Genomic DNA, 19,154 nt, shown 5'->3' with positions numbered 1-19,154 from the left:
AGGTGAATCGTTACAAAACAAAGAGAGGAAAGAGGGGTGGGGTCCCTAACATAAGAAAAAAACCCAAACAATCAATGAAGTTAAGAATAAAGAAAAAGAACTCAAAAATTAAGGATCCTCTATTAAATCAAAATACAGGTGAAATTATTACTGAGCCAAATGACCATGATATAGCGAGATCAGATCAAGTGGGAAAGGTAAAGATCTTTAACTTGAGTTCATATGATTTATCCTCCAGTGAGATTTCGGTATTACAAAAAGGCTTGAAATACGCCCCCTCCAATTATGTAAATCCTTTTCAATTATATTTAGATTTACAAAGGTATACAAGGAAGTTGACTATTAAAAAGTTTTTTGCGAACCAGGGTAATACGGATCAGTCCATGCAAAATTCTGTCACTCCCTTTAAACCTAAATAATTTTTTTTCCCTAGGCATGTACAAGGCCCGTTTACAGAATCATTCATTGCTCTTGTTTTGGATGATTTAAAAGTGATACAATCCAAACCCAAGAAAAAGTTTAATATGACTTTGAAGGAAAGAAAAGCATTAGGAGATTTGAAGAAGAACAAAAATATTATTATTAAGCCCGCAGATAAGGGGGGGGGGGTAGTAGTGATGGACCTCAGCAAATATGAGGATGAAGTAATGCGCCACCTCAATGACCCCTCCACTTATAGAAAGGTGAGAAATAATCCAACGGAATTAACCTTGTCTAAATTGAAATATTTAGTTGACAAATATGAATGCAATGGCACCATTAGTGATAATGAAGCCAAATTCATTCTGTCAGAAAATCCCATAACTCCCGTGATCTATATTCTACCAAAGGTCCATAAAAGCCTTGTGGATCCCCCAGGTAGGCCAATAATTTCGGGAGTGGGGTCAATAACAGCGAATTTATCACAGTTTATCGATTTTTTATTACAGCCAATGGTACTTACTAATAAGTCTAATTTAAAGGACACCAAAGATTTTCTAACAATGTTAGAAACTGTTGAATGGAGGGATGGGGATTGGCTGGTAACCGCCGATGTTTGCTCCCTCTATACTATCATAAATCATAAACACGGATTAGAGGCAGTTTCTTTCTTTTTAGATCAATCTGATTTATCAGGAGATATGAGGAACCTTGTTTTGGAGGGGATACAATTCATTCTCCATAACAATTTTTTTCTCTTTAAAGATCAATTCTATATTCAAAAGACAGGTACTGCTATGGGCACCAGGTTCGCCCCGAGTTACGCCAACCTCTTTATGGGGTTGTGGGAGACCAAATCCATCTGGTCCAACCACATGCTCGGGGTGAACCTGGTGTCCTATGCAAGATATATCGATGATATTTTTTTTATATGGAGGGGTGATGAAATTTCATTAAAGAATTTCTGTGCCACACTTAACCTCAATGATAGAAATATCAAATTTACTTTTGAGATGGACCAACAAACTATAAACTTCCTGGACATTACGGTGTATATAAAAGAGCAGAAAATTAATACTAAGACTTTTTCTAAGCTACTGATTGTGGAACGTATATTGCAGCCACCATGGTAATTGGCTCAATTCAATCCCTGTGAGCCAATTAAAAAGGTTAAAAAGGAATTGCAGTGAGGAAACCACTTTTCAGAGTCAAGCGTCGACTCTTGTTCAAAAATTTGAAACATGTGGCTATAATAAAAATAAAATATAGGAAGCTAGAGAGAGAACCAATGAGATAGAACGTAAGGACCTTTTAGTAAGTAATAAACAGAATAAAAAGAGTCATAAATACGAATGGGCATTCATTACGGAGTTCAATATTCAATACAAGTCTATTGAACATATTTTTAGGAAACACTGGGGCCTCATAAAAAGAGATCCAATTATTGGGTCCCTAGTACCAGATCAACCGGTACATATATACCGTAGGGCACCCAATTTAAAAAATAAATTAGTCTCCAGTGCCTTTCCTACTTTACCGTATGGACCAAAGATCATTTCTAAAGGTTTTTTTTAGATGTGGGAGCTGCATCGGCTGCAAAAATATTAAAAGTGAAGGGTACAGTAAAATCACCAAAATCTCCATCAATAATATTGCTATTGATATTAGCGTTTTTATAACATGCGATACTAAAAATATTGTGTATGCAATTAGATGTAAATGTAATTTATTTTATATCGGACACACATCACGCCCCTTTAGAGTGCGAATAGGAGAACATATAAGGAATATAAAGAAGGGGCTGGACACCATTCACTCTCCTTACATTTTAAAAATACACATAATTGTCAGGTGTCAGGTATTACAGGTTTTTTTGGCATTAAACATATAAAAGGGTCCCTAAGAAATCAAGATACGGCATGCGCTTTGGCCAGATCAGAAATGAATTGTATTTTTAATTATAATACTTTGAGCCCTTATGGTCTCAATTGTGATTTCGAACTCAAGTGGTTCTTATAACACTATGTCTCTGTTATTCAATATTGTATTTTTATTTTATTTTGCTGCATTAACGCCAGTATGTTTTATTCTGGATATATAAATGACTCTGAATACGTCCTGGCATATTGTACTTGTCTTTTGTATATATCGCACATTGACTACATTTCCCATAATCCTTAGACAACATCTGTGGACTACTGTTCCATTTTGGAAACCCGTCTGAAACTACATTTCCCATGAAACTACAGGGCAACTTCAGTGCCGTCGACGAAGCTGCACTTCCGGTTCCGGGAGGCGTACAGGAAATGAATGGGACTGCAAATTCAAAGGAACTACATTTCCCATCTATCCCTAACGGACCGGAACTTCCGCCTAGCGCAGACTAATGAAGTCTTTAAGTTTTGGATTTATATATAACAGTTTCACATTTATGCTTGCAATACAGTGAGGACGTCATTATTTAATAGGGGGAATGTATATAAAGTTGATCAGTGGATATATGTTATGAGTTTAGATCAATCCAATCAATTGATGTAATTGAATGAGGTCACTTCCTGTGCATTTCTATTGGCTACCTGTACTATAAATATTTCACTCCTAGACACTCCAGGTTATCTTGATAAAGGTCTACATGACCGAAACGCGTTGATTATACTACAAGGAGTGTGAGTAGCCATTTTTAATTGAATCCATGTGGACTTTGTTTTTTTTTTTATTTTTTGCCTTTATTGTACAATTTTTACTGGATTTTTCGTTTTTTCTATTTTTAATCTATGTATTTGTATTTTTGCACACTCCTTTGTGGAGCTTGTGGAGCTCAATAAATTTTTTGTTTTTATGAAAAATCACGTCTTGGAGTGAGATCGTCTGACCAATTGTATAAAGATACCTTGATAGGAACGACGCCTGATTTGCATGTGTGAGTTGTGGTACGCAATATATGAAGATCACTTACACCTTTTAAACAAAGATACCTTGCTGTGTTTGACACTGGTGGTGTTGCTGTGAGTGCTGGGGTACGCCACTCCATTCCTTTTGCATTTCATATACTGCTGTATGTTATTCAGCCGAAAGGTGTAATATATCATCCCATTTTGCTGGTATAGTGTAAGTTCACTATAATTACTCCCACCTGTATCAATATCTGGTTATCTAAACAGGAGACAAGTTTATTTAGGTACCTATACCATTCAAAACACACTACACATTGGTCTCCTTCTTTCTGTTCCATTTCCCTATGTAATACAATTGAAGACATATGGGACAATTTGGAAGAAAGGAATACCTATCGAGACAACCAAGTAAAGATACCTTGATAGGATTTGCTTCACATCTTCAAGAGTGAGTTGGGGTACACTGTGTGCAGTAAAATTACACACTTTAAAGAAACCTTTATGTACTTCATATCCTTCTTTTACCTGTGAGGTTTTGGGTACGCTTCATATTCTGACGAATTACCTTCCCCTCCATCTATCCCTATTGCACACTCCAAGGGTGTATGGATATGGCAGTTGACCACACAAAGAAACTTTGATATGTATATATCCACCTATCACTGAGTGAGTGGGGTACGCTGGATCTACATAGCTGTTTCTGTTTCTTCAAAGACGTTTTTGATTCATTATTGTTGTGAAGTACTACACATTGGTTGTCCTCTTGCTATTTTTTCTGTTTCATATCGGGACTAAACGAGCTGGATTCCATTTACCTGGAAGGTTGGATTAAGGCATCTGATTCCACACATCCAATCAGGAACGTAATTCTAATTCTATTTCTGTGCTGTGTGTACTAGGAGGGTTTATATTTGTTGTATCTATATAGCGTAGCTTGCCTAGGAATGAGTTGGCGTTTGCGATATGCTGCTACTGGTGCTGCTGCTGTTGTTGTTACTGCGGGAGGCAATACATCTACCCAGTGGGCTGTCACAGTCATATAGTCCTGAGTCTGCACTGCTCCACTTGTCCACATGAATACAAACACATTTTGTAGGACACTGGTGACTCTTTTTCTGACGTCTGTGTACATTCTCGGTATCGCCTGCCTAGAGAAGTGGAACCTAGATGGTATTTGATACTGGGGACACAGTATCTCCATCAATTCTCTAAGTCCCACTTAACTAATGGTGGATACTGGATGCACCTCTAACACCAACATAGCTGCCAAGACCTGAGTTATCCGCTTTGCAGCAGGATGACTGCAGTCATATTTCATCTTCCTCACAAAGGACTGTTGGACAGTCAATTGCTTACTGGAAGTAGTACAAGTGGTCTTCCGACTTCCCCTCTGGGATGACGATCGACTCCCAGCAGCAACAACAGCAGCAGCAACAGCAGGCGTACCACTCAAGGATCCTCTGGAGGAATCCCGGTTAGGAGAGGACTCCTCAGTCTTGACAGTGACATGGCCTGCAGGACGACGGACGTTCCTGACTGAGGAGGAAGTTGACATTGAGGGAGTTGGTGATGTGGCTTGCAGGAGCTTGGGTATAGGAGGAAGAAGGGATTTAGGTGTCAGTGGACTGCTTACACTCTTACCCAAAGTTTCACAACTTGACACTGACTTCTGATGAATGCGCAGCAGGTGACGTATAAGGGAGGATGTTCCTAGGTGGTTATCATCCTAACCCCTACTTATTACAGATTGACAGAGGCAAAAGATGGCTTGACACCTGTTGTCTGGATTTGTGGAGATATAATTCCACACCGAAGAGGTGGCTTTTTTGGTAGTTTGCCCAGGCATCACAATAGGCTTCTTCGTCCCAAGGACAACAGGTGTCTCCCCCGGTGCCTAACTTAAACAAACCACATCACCATCAGAATCCTACCACTACCACTGGTCTGATGCAGCACAACAGGTTGTTGTTGTTATAATTATTATACTGCAGCAGTGGACATATAGCAGCAGCTTATATCTTCACTGGAATGACTGATGAGACAGGACACTACCACTGGTCTGATGCAGCACAACAGGTTGTTGTTATAATTATTATACTGCAGCTGTGGACATATAGCAGCAGCATATATCGTCACTGGAATGACTGATGAGACAGGACACTACCACTGGTCTGGTGCAGCACAACAGGTTGTTGTTATAATTATTATACTGCAGCAGTGGACATATAGCAGCAGCGTATATCATCACTGAAATGACTGATGAGACAGGACACTACCACTGGTCTGATGCAGCACAACAGGTTGTTGTTATAATTATTATACTGCAGCAGTGGACATATACCAGCAGTGTATATTGTCACTGGAATGACTGATGAGACAGGATACTACCACTGGTCTGCACAACACAGCACCACTTTACACAGTTACACTGAATATATGGCAGCAGAGAACACCGACACTGTGACTGGCTGGACTGATGCAGCACAATACACTGACTACACTGGACTGGACAGCACAAAACAGCACAAGACTCGCCACCCCACTTTCCTGCCCCCACACAGACACTGAACACTGAGGACACGTCCTCCCAATACACTCTCCGAGACTGGAGTGAAAATGGCTGCAACCCGCGGCTCCTTCAATGGAATCCAAATCCCCCGAGAATCCGACAGCGGGATGATGACATTTTGCCGCGTTCGGATTTCCAAGTCAGGTGGTAAAACACAATCCTGACTCAGATCCGGGCTCAGAAGGCAAAGTCCGGTAGGGTTCGGTTCTCTGAGAACCGAACCCGCTTATCTCTACTTTATAGTGAGAGCAATCATAAATACCTTTCATGTTATGTGCTATTGGTTACATGCCATTCTTGATACATGATTAGTACTACTAAACAAGATACTTTATAGTGAGAGCAATTTCCAGTATTTTTTTTAATTATATGTCGTTATTACTTTACATGTAACACAGTGGATGTCTATGCGCTAATGATATTTCTAATATTCGAGTATATACAGTACTATAGGAAATAATACAACACAGTGGCAGAACTACCGCCAGTGCAAGCGGTGCCTTGCACTGGGGCCCGCTAATGTCAAGGGGATAAAAGCCATTGAAGCATGTAATGAGTCAAACTGACTCATTACATGCCGCTGTGTGCTGCGGTCCACCGACGCCCGCCGAGGAGAGGAGCAACAGGGATGCAGCGGCCACGGGGAGAGAGGGGGGAAGGAGGAGGAGGGAAGTGGAGGAGGGAGCCGCAGCAGCGTAGTGTAATTGGTGGAGGCGCTGCTGCAGCTGTCCCTCTCCTTCCACATAGATTCCGCCATTGTGAATGCTTGGATGCACTTCCCTCATCACAGCGGCAGCGGGCAGCCTATGTGGAAGGAGAGAGACAGCTGCAGCAGCGCCTTCACCAATTACATTGCACTGCTGTGGCTCGCGAGTCTCCCTCCCTCCTCCTCCTTCTCCCCTGCCCGTGATCTGGGGCTGCCTGACAGTGACTGTCTACACCGAGGAGCCTGACTGCCAGTGGAGACAGTAAGTATAATCTAATCTATCTTTCTGTCTATCTATCTATCTATCTATCTATTCTGTCTGTCTGCCTTAATGTGTAAAAAAGGAATGCTGTCTTCCGTAATGTGTAAAAAAGGGGACACTGTCTGCCGTAATGTGTAAAAAGGGGATGCTGTCTGCCTTAATGTGTAAAAAGGGAGACTATCTGCCGTAATGTGTAAATAGGGGATGCTGTCTGCCGTAATGTGTAAAAAGGGTATGCTGTCTGCCGTAATGTGTAATAAAGGGGACGCTGTCTATCTTAATGTGTAAAAAGGGGGACTATCTGTGATAATGTGTAAAAAGGGGACGCTGTCTGCCGTAATTTGTAAAACAAGGGGACTCTGTCTGCCGTAATGTGTAAAAAGGGGACACTGTCTGCCGGAATGTGTAAAAAAGGATACACTGTCTGCCATAATGTGTAAAAAGGGGGAGTAAAAAAGGGGACGCTGTCTGCCGTAATTTGTAAAAAAGGGGACTCTGCCGTAATGTGTAAAAAGGGGATGCTGTCTGCCGTAATGAGTAATAAAGGGGACGCTGTCTGCCGTAATGTGTAAAAACGGGGACTCTGTCTGCAGTAGTGTGTAAAAAGGGGACGCTGTCTGCCGTAATGTGTAAAAAGGGGGCGCTGTCTGCAGTAATGTAAAAAAAGGGGACGCTGTCTGCCGTAATGTGTAAAAAGGGGACGCTGTCTGCCGTAACATGTAAAAAAGGGGACACTGTCTGCCGTAATGTGTAAAAAGGGGACGCTGTCTGCAGTAATGTCTAAAAAGGGGATGCTGTCTGCTGTAATGTGTAAAAAGAGGGAAGCTGTCTGCAGTAATGTGTAAAAAAGGAGACGCTGCAGCCGTAATGTGTAAAAGGGGACGCTGTCTGCCGTAATGTGTAAAAAGGGGACGCTATCTGCCGTAATGTGTAAAAACGGGACGCTGTCTGCTATATTATGTAAAAAGGGGACGCTGTCTGCCTTAATGTGTAAAAAAGGGGATGGTGCCTGCCGTAATGTGTAAAAACGGGACGCTGTCTGCCGTAATGTGAAAAAGGTGGACTCTGTCTGAAATAATGTGTAAAAATGGAGACGCTGTCTGCTGTAATGTGTAAAAAGGGGAATCTGTCTGCCGTAATTTGTAAAAGGGGCTCTACCTGGTGTAGTGGTGCTACTGTGCAGTGTAATTTGAATAATGGAGACTACTGTGCACCGTTATATGAGTTGGTATTATTTTGTGGCCACACCCCTTCCCCATGAAGCCACGCCCCTATATTTTTTGTGCGCGCCTATGACGCGCACTGCCCCTGTTTTACATGGGGCGGGGCTCCGATGCCATTTCTTACACACAGTGCTAAAATGTCTAGTTACGGCACTGTTGCTAGGTATCCATTTCCCTGGCCCTGAGCAGGTTCCCCTCACCAGATCCTCTCCAGGGGTGAGGGGGTGGACTTTGACGGGATGAGGGGAGGAGGGGGCCAAACCATTTTGTCGCACCTGGGCCCAACGCTCGCTAGTTCCGCCACTGATACTAAATATACAGTGAACTGATTCGGTATGAAATGCCGGCGGTCAGGAGACTGACGCCGGAATCCCGACAGCCGACATCCTCGAGAGTGAGTGCAGCGAGTCCCCAAGGGTTCTCACTGCGCTCACCACGTTTTGGGCCTGGTAACCCAATGGACACGGCCGCTGAATGTGAACACAGCAGCTGTGTTTATCTCTGAAATAAGGCTCTTTTTCTGTAATGTTTATTACTGCTCCATGCATTTCAAAACAAACTTTGTCTCAATGGCTGGCACTTTCCATTTTACTGTTGTAAAATGTAAAAAAAAATTCCAGGTTGATTCACTGCAGCATATTGCAGCTCTATAATGCTAAAATATTTCCTACTCCCTTATAGTTCTGCATATTGATGTACTTGAGTTCTCTTAAGAGGATGACTTCACTTGCAACAACAATTAGTTAGTTCAATATACATCTTTAATGTAAACACTTTGACATTGAAGGATTGTGCGGTGGGCATCTTGCTCGATAAGATTCAACTCTAGAGTCTAACCTTGGTCATGATTTATTTATTTGCTCTTTATCATATTATTTGTTTGAGTTTGGGAGTTTGCCATGACAACCTGTATTGCAACATATTTTAATCAGGAACACCAAGTTCATAACTGGAAATGACCAAACAAACTTGACACAGCTACAGATCCATTGGATGATGGCTTTTCACAATTCACACAGTCAATTGGAAATCCCCCAAAAGAGAAATTTGACATGTAAAGACTTCATATACAGTTATGATCAAGTCAGCCATATTTGTTCCTGTATTGTATGCATGAAGCTAAACGCATATTGATACCTCTCGTCATCACCAGTGTTGATCTTCACAAGCCTAAACTACTGTAGGTGTATAATAGACATCTAGAAATGGAAGTGTCTCTGCTATTTGCCAACTCTGTCAAGCCCGCAGTTGGCTCGACATGCCCTCAACTGAAATGTGCCTGCTTGAGAAGCATACCGGCGCCGGAATCCCAACCGCCGGCATACCGACATCTGGGCGAGTGCAAATGAGCCCCTTGCGGGCTACGCGTTCTATTTATTGCTCTTCCCAGTTAGATCTCTCTGGCTCTGTCTGACTTACAGTTTTTCTGATGGTATACGCCAAAAGGTGGGAGTCTCCACTTTCGTTGGACATTGGCAGCTTGTCTCTACTATGCCCAGAAACAGAGATATCAACCTTCCAGCAGCTGGTCCCTGCTCCAGCTCCACACGCCTAATATGCAGTTTAATATATTCATTGGTAGATTGCTCTGGCTCCTGAACTCTGATCCCCAAGTCCCCAGTACCTCCTGAAAGGTGAGATGCTCTAATATTTTTATCCCATTCAAAGCTAAGAAATATTTTTCCAAGAACTTGAGATACTGTATCTGCAGTCAATGTATACAGAGGGAAAAGGTAGCAGGTGCTCTATCTCACACTAGCTCAACCTGTAGTAACCAGAGGCACTTAGCATATTCCATCACTCCGTGTCACTTATAGTTTGTTTTATATATATGTAACACCTTCACATAATTTTCTTTTACTCCTCACATTACTCACACATGCAGCAGCAGCAGCTGCTCCTACCTCTTTAACCCTATATTTTTAACACTCCTGCGATGCCCTGGGGTTGTATGGCTGGGTGGCTCTGGGGTGTCCTGCCCCCCGGACCTGAACCCCTATAGTTAGTGTTAGGGACTTACCCAATGAGAGGCTACCTTGATGCGGTGGGTAAGCTCATAGCCCTGGCCAGGAATATGCTAAGTGCCTCTGGTTACTACAGGTTGAGCTAGTGTGAGATAGTGCACCTGCTACCTTTTCCCTCTGAATACATTACTAAGTCTCAAGCAGAGTAGCACCTCACTACCTAGTTAAGGTGTGCAAATTAGGGCCCTTTTCCCTCTGTAACTGATGTATTCATACATTTTTGAAGGTAGGAGACACCTTCACCCTAATTTAGCACCCTGCCCCACCCACCCCTCTGATTTGAAATAGTCCAACACTCTAGCCTTTACATTTGGAATGAGCACACTGAGGTAAGACTCCTACATTCTGTTTAATATGGCAGTCCATAATGGGGGGAATTCTCTGGGGTGCGGGGCTCCCTGTGCCTGCCGTGGCTGGGTGTCCCTGGGGCATCGCAATTTAACACTATTCCATCACTCCGTGTCACTTATAGTTTGTTTTATATATATGTAACACCTTCACATAATTTTCTTTTACTCCTCACATTACTCACACATGCAGCAGCAGCAGCTGCTCCTACCTCTTTAACCCTATATTTTTATCACTCCTGCGATGCCCTGGGGTTGTCTGGCTGGGTGGCTCTGGGGTGTCCTGCCCCCCGGACCTGAACCCCTATAGTTAGTGTTAGGGACTTACCCAATGAGAGGCTACCTTGATGCGGTGGGTAAGCTCATAGCCCTGGCCAGGAATATGCTAAGTGCCTCTGGTTACTACAGGTTGAGCTAGTGTGAGATAGTGCACCTGCTACCTTTTCCCTCTGTATACATTACTAAGTCTCAAGCAGAGTAGCACCTCACTACCTAGTTAAGGTGTGCAAATTAGGGCCCTTTTCCCTCTGTAACTGATGTATTCATACATTTTTGAAGGTAGGAGACACCTTCACCCTAATTTAGCACCCTGCCCCACCCACCCCTCTGATTTGAAATAGTCCAACACTCTAGCCTTTACATTTGGAATGAGCACACTGAGGTAAGACTCCTACATTCTGTTTAATATGGCAGTCCATAATGGGGGGAATTATCTGGGGTGCGGGGCTCCCTGTGCCTGCCGTGGCTGGGTGTCCCTAGGGCATCGCAATTTAACACTATTCCATCACTCCGTGTCACTTATAGTTTGTTTTATATATATGTAACACCTTCACATAATTTTCTTTCTCTGACGTCCTAGTGGATGCTGGGAACTCCGAAAGGACCATGGGGAATAGCGGGCTCCGAAGGAGGCTGGGGAATAGCGGGCTCCGAAGGAGGCTGGGCACTCTAGAAAGATTTATGACTACCTGGTGTGCACTGGCTCCTCCCACTATGACCCTCCTCCAAGCCTCAGTTAGATTTTGTGCCCGGCCGAGGTTGGATGCACACTAGGGGCTCTCATGAGCTCTTAGAAAGAAAGATAGACTTAGGTTTTTTATTTTCAGTGAGACCTGCTGGCAACAGGCTCACTGCAGCGAGGGACTAAGGGGAGAAGAAGCGAACTCGCCTGCTTGCAGCCGGATTGGGCTTCTTAGGCTACTGGACACCATTAGCTCCAGAGGGATCGACCGCAGGCCCAGCCTTGATGTTCGGTCCCGGAGCCGCGCCGCCGTCCCCCTTACAGAGCCAGAAGCAAGAAGATGGTCCGGAAAATCGGCGGCATGAAGACATCAGTCTTCACCAAGGTAGCGCACAGCACTGCAGCTCCTCTCACACACTTCACACTCCGGTCACTGAGGGTGCAGGGCGCTGGGGGGGGCGCCCTGAGGCAGCAATAAAAACACCTTGGCTGGCACAAATAACTCAATATATAGCCCCAGGGGCTATATATGAGGTAAATACCCCTGCCAGATTCCATAAAAAAGCGGGAGAATAGGCCGCGGAAAAGGGGCGGAGCTATCTCCCTCAGCACACTGGCACCATTTTTCCCTCACAGCTCCGCTGGAAGGAAGCTCCCTAGCTCTCCCCTGCAGTCTACACTACAGAAAAGGGTTAAAAAAGAGAGGGGGGGGCACTAAATTTAGGAGCAGTATACATTATATAGAAACAGCAGCTATAGGGGACATAACTCAGTTAGTCCCTGCATTATATAGCGCTCTGGTGTGTGCTGGCATACTCTCACTCTGTCCCCCCAAAGGGCTTTTGTGGGTCCTGTCCTCGTTTAGAGCATTCCCTGTGTGTCTGCGGTGTGTCGGTATGGCTGTGTCGACATGTTGAATGAGGAGGCTTATATGGTGACGGAGCAGAGGCCGATATATGTGATGTCGCCCCCTGTGGGGCCGACACCAGAGTGGATGGATAGCTGAAAGGTATTAACCGACAGTGTCAACTCCTTACATAAAAGGGTGGCTGACGTAACAGCTGTGGGACAGCCGGCTTCTCAGCCCGCGCCTGCCCAGGCGTCTCAAAGGCCATCAGGGGCTCAAAAACGCTCAAAAACGCCCGCTCTCTCAGATGGCAGACACAGATGTCGACAAGGAGTCTGACTCCAGTGTCGACAAGGTTGAGACATATACACAATCCACTAGGAACATCCGTGACTTGATCCCGGCAATAAGAAATGTGTTATACATTTCTGACATTAACCCAAGCACCTCTAAAAATGGGTTTTAGGTTGGGAAGAGAAAACAGGCAGTGTTTTGTTCCCCCATCAGATGAATAAATGAAGTGTGTGAAAAGCGTGGTTTCCCCCGTTAAGAAACTGGTAATTTCTAAAAAGTTACTGATGGCGTACCCTTTCCCGCCAGGAGGATAAGTTACGCTGGGAGATATCCCCTAGGGTGGATAAGGCGCTCACACGGTTGTCAAAAAAAGGTGGCACTGCTGTTTTAGGAACGGCCACTTTGAAGGTTCCTGTTGATAGAAAGCAGGAGGCTATCCTGAAGTCTGTATTTACACACTCAGGTACTAAACTGAGACCTGCAGATCGTGCTGCTGCAGCGTGGTCGGTGACCCTGTCAAGCATACTAGTTTGCTAATATGAGAACATATTAAAGACGTCGTCTTATATATGAGGGATGCACAGAGGGATATTTTGCCGGCTGGCATCCAAAATGAATGTAATGTCCATTCTGTCAGGAGGGTATTAGAGACCTGTCAATGGACAGGTGATGCTGACTTAAAAGGCGCATAGAGCCTTATAAGGGTGAGGAATTATTTGGGGATGGTCTCTGGGACCTCGTATCCACAGCAACTGCTGGGAAGAAATATTTTTACCTCAGGTTTCCTCACAGACTAAGAAAGCACTGTATTATCAGGTACAGTCCTTTCGGCTTCAGAAAAGCAAGCGGGTCAAATGGCGCTTCCTTTCTGTACAGAGACAAGGGAAGAGGGAAAAAGCTGCACCAGTCAGCCTGTTCCCAGAATCAAAATTCTTCCCCCGCTTCCTGTGAGTCCACAGCATGACGCGGGGGCTCCACAGGTGTAGCCAGGTACGGTGGGGGGCCGTCTCAAAAATTTCAGCAATTAGTGGGCTCGCTCACACGTGGATCACTGTTTCTTTCAAGTAGTATTTCAGGGGTACAAGCTGGAATTCGAGATGTCTCCCCCCCGCCGTTTTCCTCAAATATGCCTTGCCGACAACTCCCTCAGGCAGGGAGGCTGTGCTAGAGGCGATTAATAAGCGGTATTCCCAGCAGGTAATACTCAAGGTGCCCCTACTTCAACAAGGACGGGGTTACTATTCCACACGGTTGGGGTACCGAAACCGCATGGTTCGGTGTGACCCATTTTATATTTAAAATCCTTGAACACATACATAAAAAAATTAAAGTTCAAGATGGAATCGCTCAGGGCGGTTATTGCAAGCCTGGACGAAGGGGATTACATGGTATCCCGGGACATCAAGGATGCTTACCTGCTTGTCCCCATTTACCATCCTCGCCAGGAGTACCTCAGATTTGTGGTATAGGTTTGCCATTACCAAGTCCAGACACGGCCGTTTGGACTGTACATGGCACCGAGGGTGTTTACCAAGGTAATGGCCGAAATGATGATACTCCTTCAAAAAAAGGGAGTTTTAATAAAAAAAATCCCGTACTTGGACGATCTCCTAATAAAGGCACGGTCCAAGGAACAGTTGTTGGTGGGAGTAGCACTATCTCAGGAAGTACTGCGCCAGCACGGCTGGATTCTGAATATCCCAAAGTCACAGCTGGTTCCGACTACACGTATACTGTTCCTGGGTATGATTCTGGACACAGTCCAGAAAAAAGTGTTTCTCCCGGAGGAGAAAGCCAGGGAGTTGTCTTCTCTAGTCAGAGACCTCCTGAAACCAAAACAGGTATCGGTGCATCACTGCACGCGGGTCCTGGGAAAGATGGTAGCTTCTTACGAGGCAATTCCATTCGGCAGGTTCCATGCCAGAATCGCATATTCAGATGCATCGTTTAATAACCCTGTCTCCAAGAACCAGGGTGTCTCTTCTGTGGTGGCTGCACGGTGCTCATCTTCTAGAGGGCCGCAGATTCGGCATACAGGACTGGGTCCTGGTGACCACGGATGCCAGCCTTCGAGGCTGGGGGGCAGTCACAAGGGGAAGAAACTTCCAAGGACTATAGTCAAGTCAGGAGACTTCCCTTCACATAAATATTCTGGAACTAAGGGCCATGTACAATGCCCTAAGTCAAGCAAAATCCCTGCTCCTACACCAGCCGGTGCTGATCCAGTCAGACAACATCACGGCAGTCGCCCATGTGAATCGACAGGGCGGCACAAGGAGCAGGATGGCAATGGCAGAAGCCACAAGAATTCTCCGATGGGCGGAAAATCACAAATGATTGTAAATCAGTGGGATTGTCCACAGGTGGACATGAGGGCGTCCCGCCTAAACAAAAAACTAGAGAGGTGTTGCGTCAGGTCAAGAGACCCTCAGGCGATAGCTGTGGACGCTCTAGTGACACCGTGGGTGTATCAGTCAGTTTATGTGTTCCCTCCTCTGCCTCTCATACCAAAGGTATTGAGAATAATAAGAAGGCGAGGAGTAAACACAATTCTCGGGGTTCCGGATTGGCCAAGACGAGCGTGGTACCCGGAACTTCAAGAGATGATCTCAGAGGACCCGTGGCCTCTGCCGCTCAGACAAGACCTGCTACAGCAAGGGCCCTGTCTGTTCCAAGACTTACCGCGGCTGCGTTTGACGGCATGGCGGTTGAACGCCGGATCCTAAAGGAAAAGGGCATTCCGGAAGAAGTCATTCCTACGCTTATTAAAGCCAGGAAAGAGGTTACAGCAAATCATTATCACCGCATATGGCGGAAATATGTTGCATGGTGTGAGGCCGAAAGGGCCCCAACAGAGGAATTTCAACTAGGTCGATTTCTGCATTTCCTGCAAGCAGGAGTGAATATGGGCCTAAAATTAGGTTCCATTAAGGTACAGATCTCGGCTCTGTCGATTTTCTTTCAAAAAGAACTAACTTCAGTACCTGAAGTTCAGACATTTGTAAAAGGAGTGCTGCATATTCAGCCCCCATTTGTGCCTCCTGTGGCACCTTGGGATCTCAACGTGGTGTTGAGTTTTCTTAAAATCACATTGGTTTGAGCCACTAAAGACCGTGGATCTGAAATATCTCACGTGGAAAGTGGTCATGTTACTGGCCTTGGCTTCGGCCAGGCGAGTATCAGAATTGGCGGCTTTATCATGTAAAAGCCCTTATCTGATTTTCCATATGGATAGGGCAGAATTGAGGACTCGTCCCCAGTTTCTCCCTAAGGTGGTGTCAGCGTTTCACCTGAATCAGCCTATTGTGGTGCCTGCGGCTACTAAGGACTTGGAGGACTCCAAGTTGCTAGACGTTGTCAGGGCCCTGAAAATATATGTTTCCAGGACAGCGGGAGTCAGAAAATCTGACTCGCTGTTTATTTTATATGCACCCAACAAGCTGGGTGCTCCTGCTTCTAAGCAGACTATTGCTTGTTGGATTTGTAGTACAATTCAGCTTGCACATTCTGTGGCAGGCCTGCCACAGCTAAAATGTGTCAATGCCCATTCCACAAGGAAGGTGGGCTCATTTTGGGCGGCTGCCCGAGGGGTCTCGGCTTTACAACTTTGCCGAGCTGCTACTTGGTCAGGGGCAAACACGTTTGCAAAATTCTACAAATTTGATACCCTGGCTAAGGAGGACCTGGAGTTCTCTCATTCGGTGTTGCAGAGTCATCCGCACTCTCCCGCCCGTTTGGGAGCTTTGGTATAATCCCCATGGTCCTTTCGGAGTTCCCAGCATCCACTAGGACGTCAGAGAAAATAAGAATTTACTCACCGGTAATTCTATTTCTCGTAGTCCGTAGTGGATGCTGGGCGCCCATCCCAAGTGCGGTTTATCTGCAATACTTGTACATAGTTATTGTTAACTACATCAGGTTATTGTTGAGCCATCTGTTGAGAGGCTCAATTGTTTCATACTGTTAACTGGGATTAATATCACGAGTTATACAGTGTGATTGGTGTGGCTGGTATGAGTCTTACCCGGGATTCAAAATCCTTCCTTATTGTGTACGCTCGTCCGGGCACAGTGTCCTAACTGAGGCTTGGAGGAGGGTCATAGTGGGAGGAGCCAGTGCACACCAGGTAGTCATAAATCTTTCTAGAGTGCCCAGCCTCCTTCGGAGCCCGCTATTCCCCAACCTCCTTCGGAGCCCGCTATTCCCCATGGTCCTTTCGGAGTGCCCAGCATCCACTACGGACTACGAGAAATAGAATTACCGGTGAGTAAATTCTTATTTTTACTCCTCACATTACTCACACATGCAGCAGCAGCAGCTGCTCCTACCTCTTTAACTCTATATTTTTATCACTCCTGCGATGCCCTGGGGTTGTATGGCTGGGTGGCTCTGGGGTGTCCTGCCCCCCGGACCTGAACCCCTATAGTTAGTGTTAGGGACTTACCCAATGAGAGGCTACCTTGATGCGGTGGGTAAGCTCATAGCCCTGGCCAGGAATATGCTAAGTGCCTCTGGTTACTACAGGTTGAGCTAGTGTGAGATAGTGCACCTGCTACCTTTTCCCTCTGTATACATTACTAAGTCTCAAGCAGAGTAGCACCTCACTACCTAATTAAGGTGTGCAAATTAGGGCCCTTTTCCCTTTGTATCTGCAGTCAAGCAAGCAGCCCTCTCACCAGAAAATGTAGAATATTAAGCCCACTCCACTTCCGCCCCTCCCCTACCTATATTAAACACCTCAAGTCATGTACCGAGGCCTCTTCATTCAGCCCAATGCCCCCTTCTACAGTTTAGTGTTCTCCCTCCCGCCCCATTTCCCACCATCTGTGCAGTAAAGGAGTAATTAGCAGAAATTACTGCTCCAGGTCCTACATGCTAAGTGGAAGATAGACCACCCTCTACCGCCCGCAGAACATCAAAGCTGCCGCTGATAGCACCCCCCCACCCCTACCGCTGGAGGATGAGTAAGGGCCCCAGTGCATTGCTGTGCCCAGGGGCCCACACTGCTGTTAGTATGGCCCTGGGTAAGCCCCGGGGGGGGGGGGGGGGGGGTAGGTTTCGGCTGCGGTGGGGAGGTTTTACATTTATTAACAAATGGATAATGGACAATGATTATTAAGGGGCTGATGGGAGTTGGACATGTTGCCAATTGAGGAGTGTGTCTTGCGTGTCTTCACGCTGCGCAGGCTCCAGAGCTGAGCGATGCTGATTTGTACAGATTACAAGACCATCTCTATAACTACAAGTAAAAGAATGTAGCTGTGCTGTAGCAGGGAGTTCTCAAGCAGGCACAATTCAGTTGAGGGCATGTCGAGCCAACTGCGGGCTTGACAGAGTTGGCAAATAGCAGAGATACTTCCATTTCTAGATGTCTATGTTACACCTACAGTAGTTTAGGCTTGTGAAGATCCACACTGGGGATGACGAGAGGCATCAATATGCATTTAGTTTCATGCATACAATACAGGAACAAATATGGCTGACTTGATCATAACTGTATATCAATTCTTTACGTGTCAAATTTCTGTCTGGAGCCCAGCAGCCAGAATACCGATGCCGGAATCCCGACACCAGTCTGAATGCCGACACATCCAGAAAGAGTATAATATAAGAGTTTGACAGTAATCTAAAACAATTTCAGAGCTACACTATTAATGATTTCAGAGAATAACAACAAGAATGACTTCAAATAACATTTCAAGCTTCATAACTATTAATGGAATTTGCATGGTTGTCTGTGCATTAATGTACAATAATGAGTTGCAGTGTTCTGAAACTCTCTTCATTTTCTAACATATGATCCAAAAAAAAAATACAACTATTAATAGTTGGAAGAATCAATTCTAAGTGCACACATTTCCTTTGGTACTCCAGTTATTGAAATAATAGAAGACATTAGGGAAAGTGCTCTAAGTGTTGACAATGATTTTGAGATGGAGATTCTTGGATGATGGAAAGCATGCTGGCTAATGCTGCTCCAAAATGAAATTGTATCGCTTTATTATTAAACTGAATGAACTAAACAGAAGTACACATTCGTTTGGGGAATTTACAAACGTAACACTGCGCACAATGGTTAGGATTAAATGAATGCATTGTCCAGAAACTCTGTACTTGCAAATGATCTAAAACCCCATTAACTTATCAAATGTCATACACAGATACATAGTATTTAAGTATTTGAATTATTTATTGCGGTCGTAAAAATATTCTTTACTAAGTCTGTCCGCGACTAATGATCCCACTGAAAATTCATTGTCTTCCTTTTATTTGTATAAGTAGTGGATTTGGATAATCTGTTATTGTGTGAGATTATCCAGATTTCATCTGAGCCACAGTGAGAAAATATTATATTGTCTGCATCTGAAGTTAATGAGTTCCTGAAGCTTTCCTTGCAACCCAATGCTGCTTTTACAGTGTGCTAATAGATAAACTGAGGGAGAAAGAGGCTGCAATACAAAATTTTACAGTTATTTTTCTGTATGTATGGAAGATTTTTATTTTACAAAATCTCGTACATATTGGCCTCAGGGCCGGTTCTGGGGCTTTGTGCGCCCCGGGCGGCAATAGGGGGCGTTGCTTCGTACAGGGGGCGTGGTCATTTATG

Source organism: Pseudophryne corroboree, chromosome 11 (genome assembly GCF_028390025.1).
Source record: "Pseudophryne corroboree isolate aPseCor3 chromosome 11, aPseCor3.hap2, whole genome shotgun sequence".
NCBI classification, from domain to species: domain Eukaryota; kingdom Metazoa; phylum Chordata; class Amphibia; order Anura; family Myobatrachidae; genus Pseudophryne; species Pseudophryne corroboree.
The sequence above is the reverse complement of the archived record's forward strand: the minus strand, read 5'-3'. Positions refer to the sequence as shown.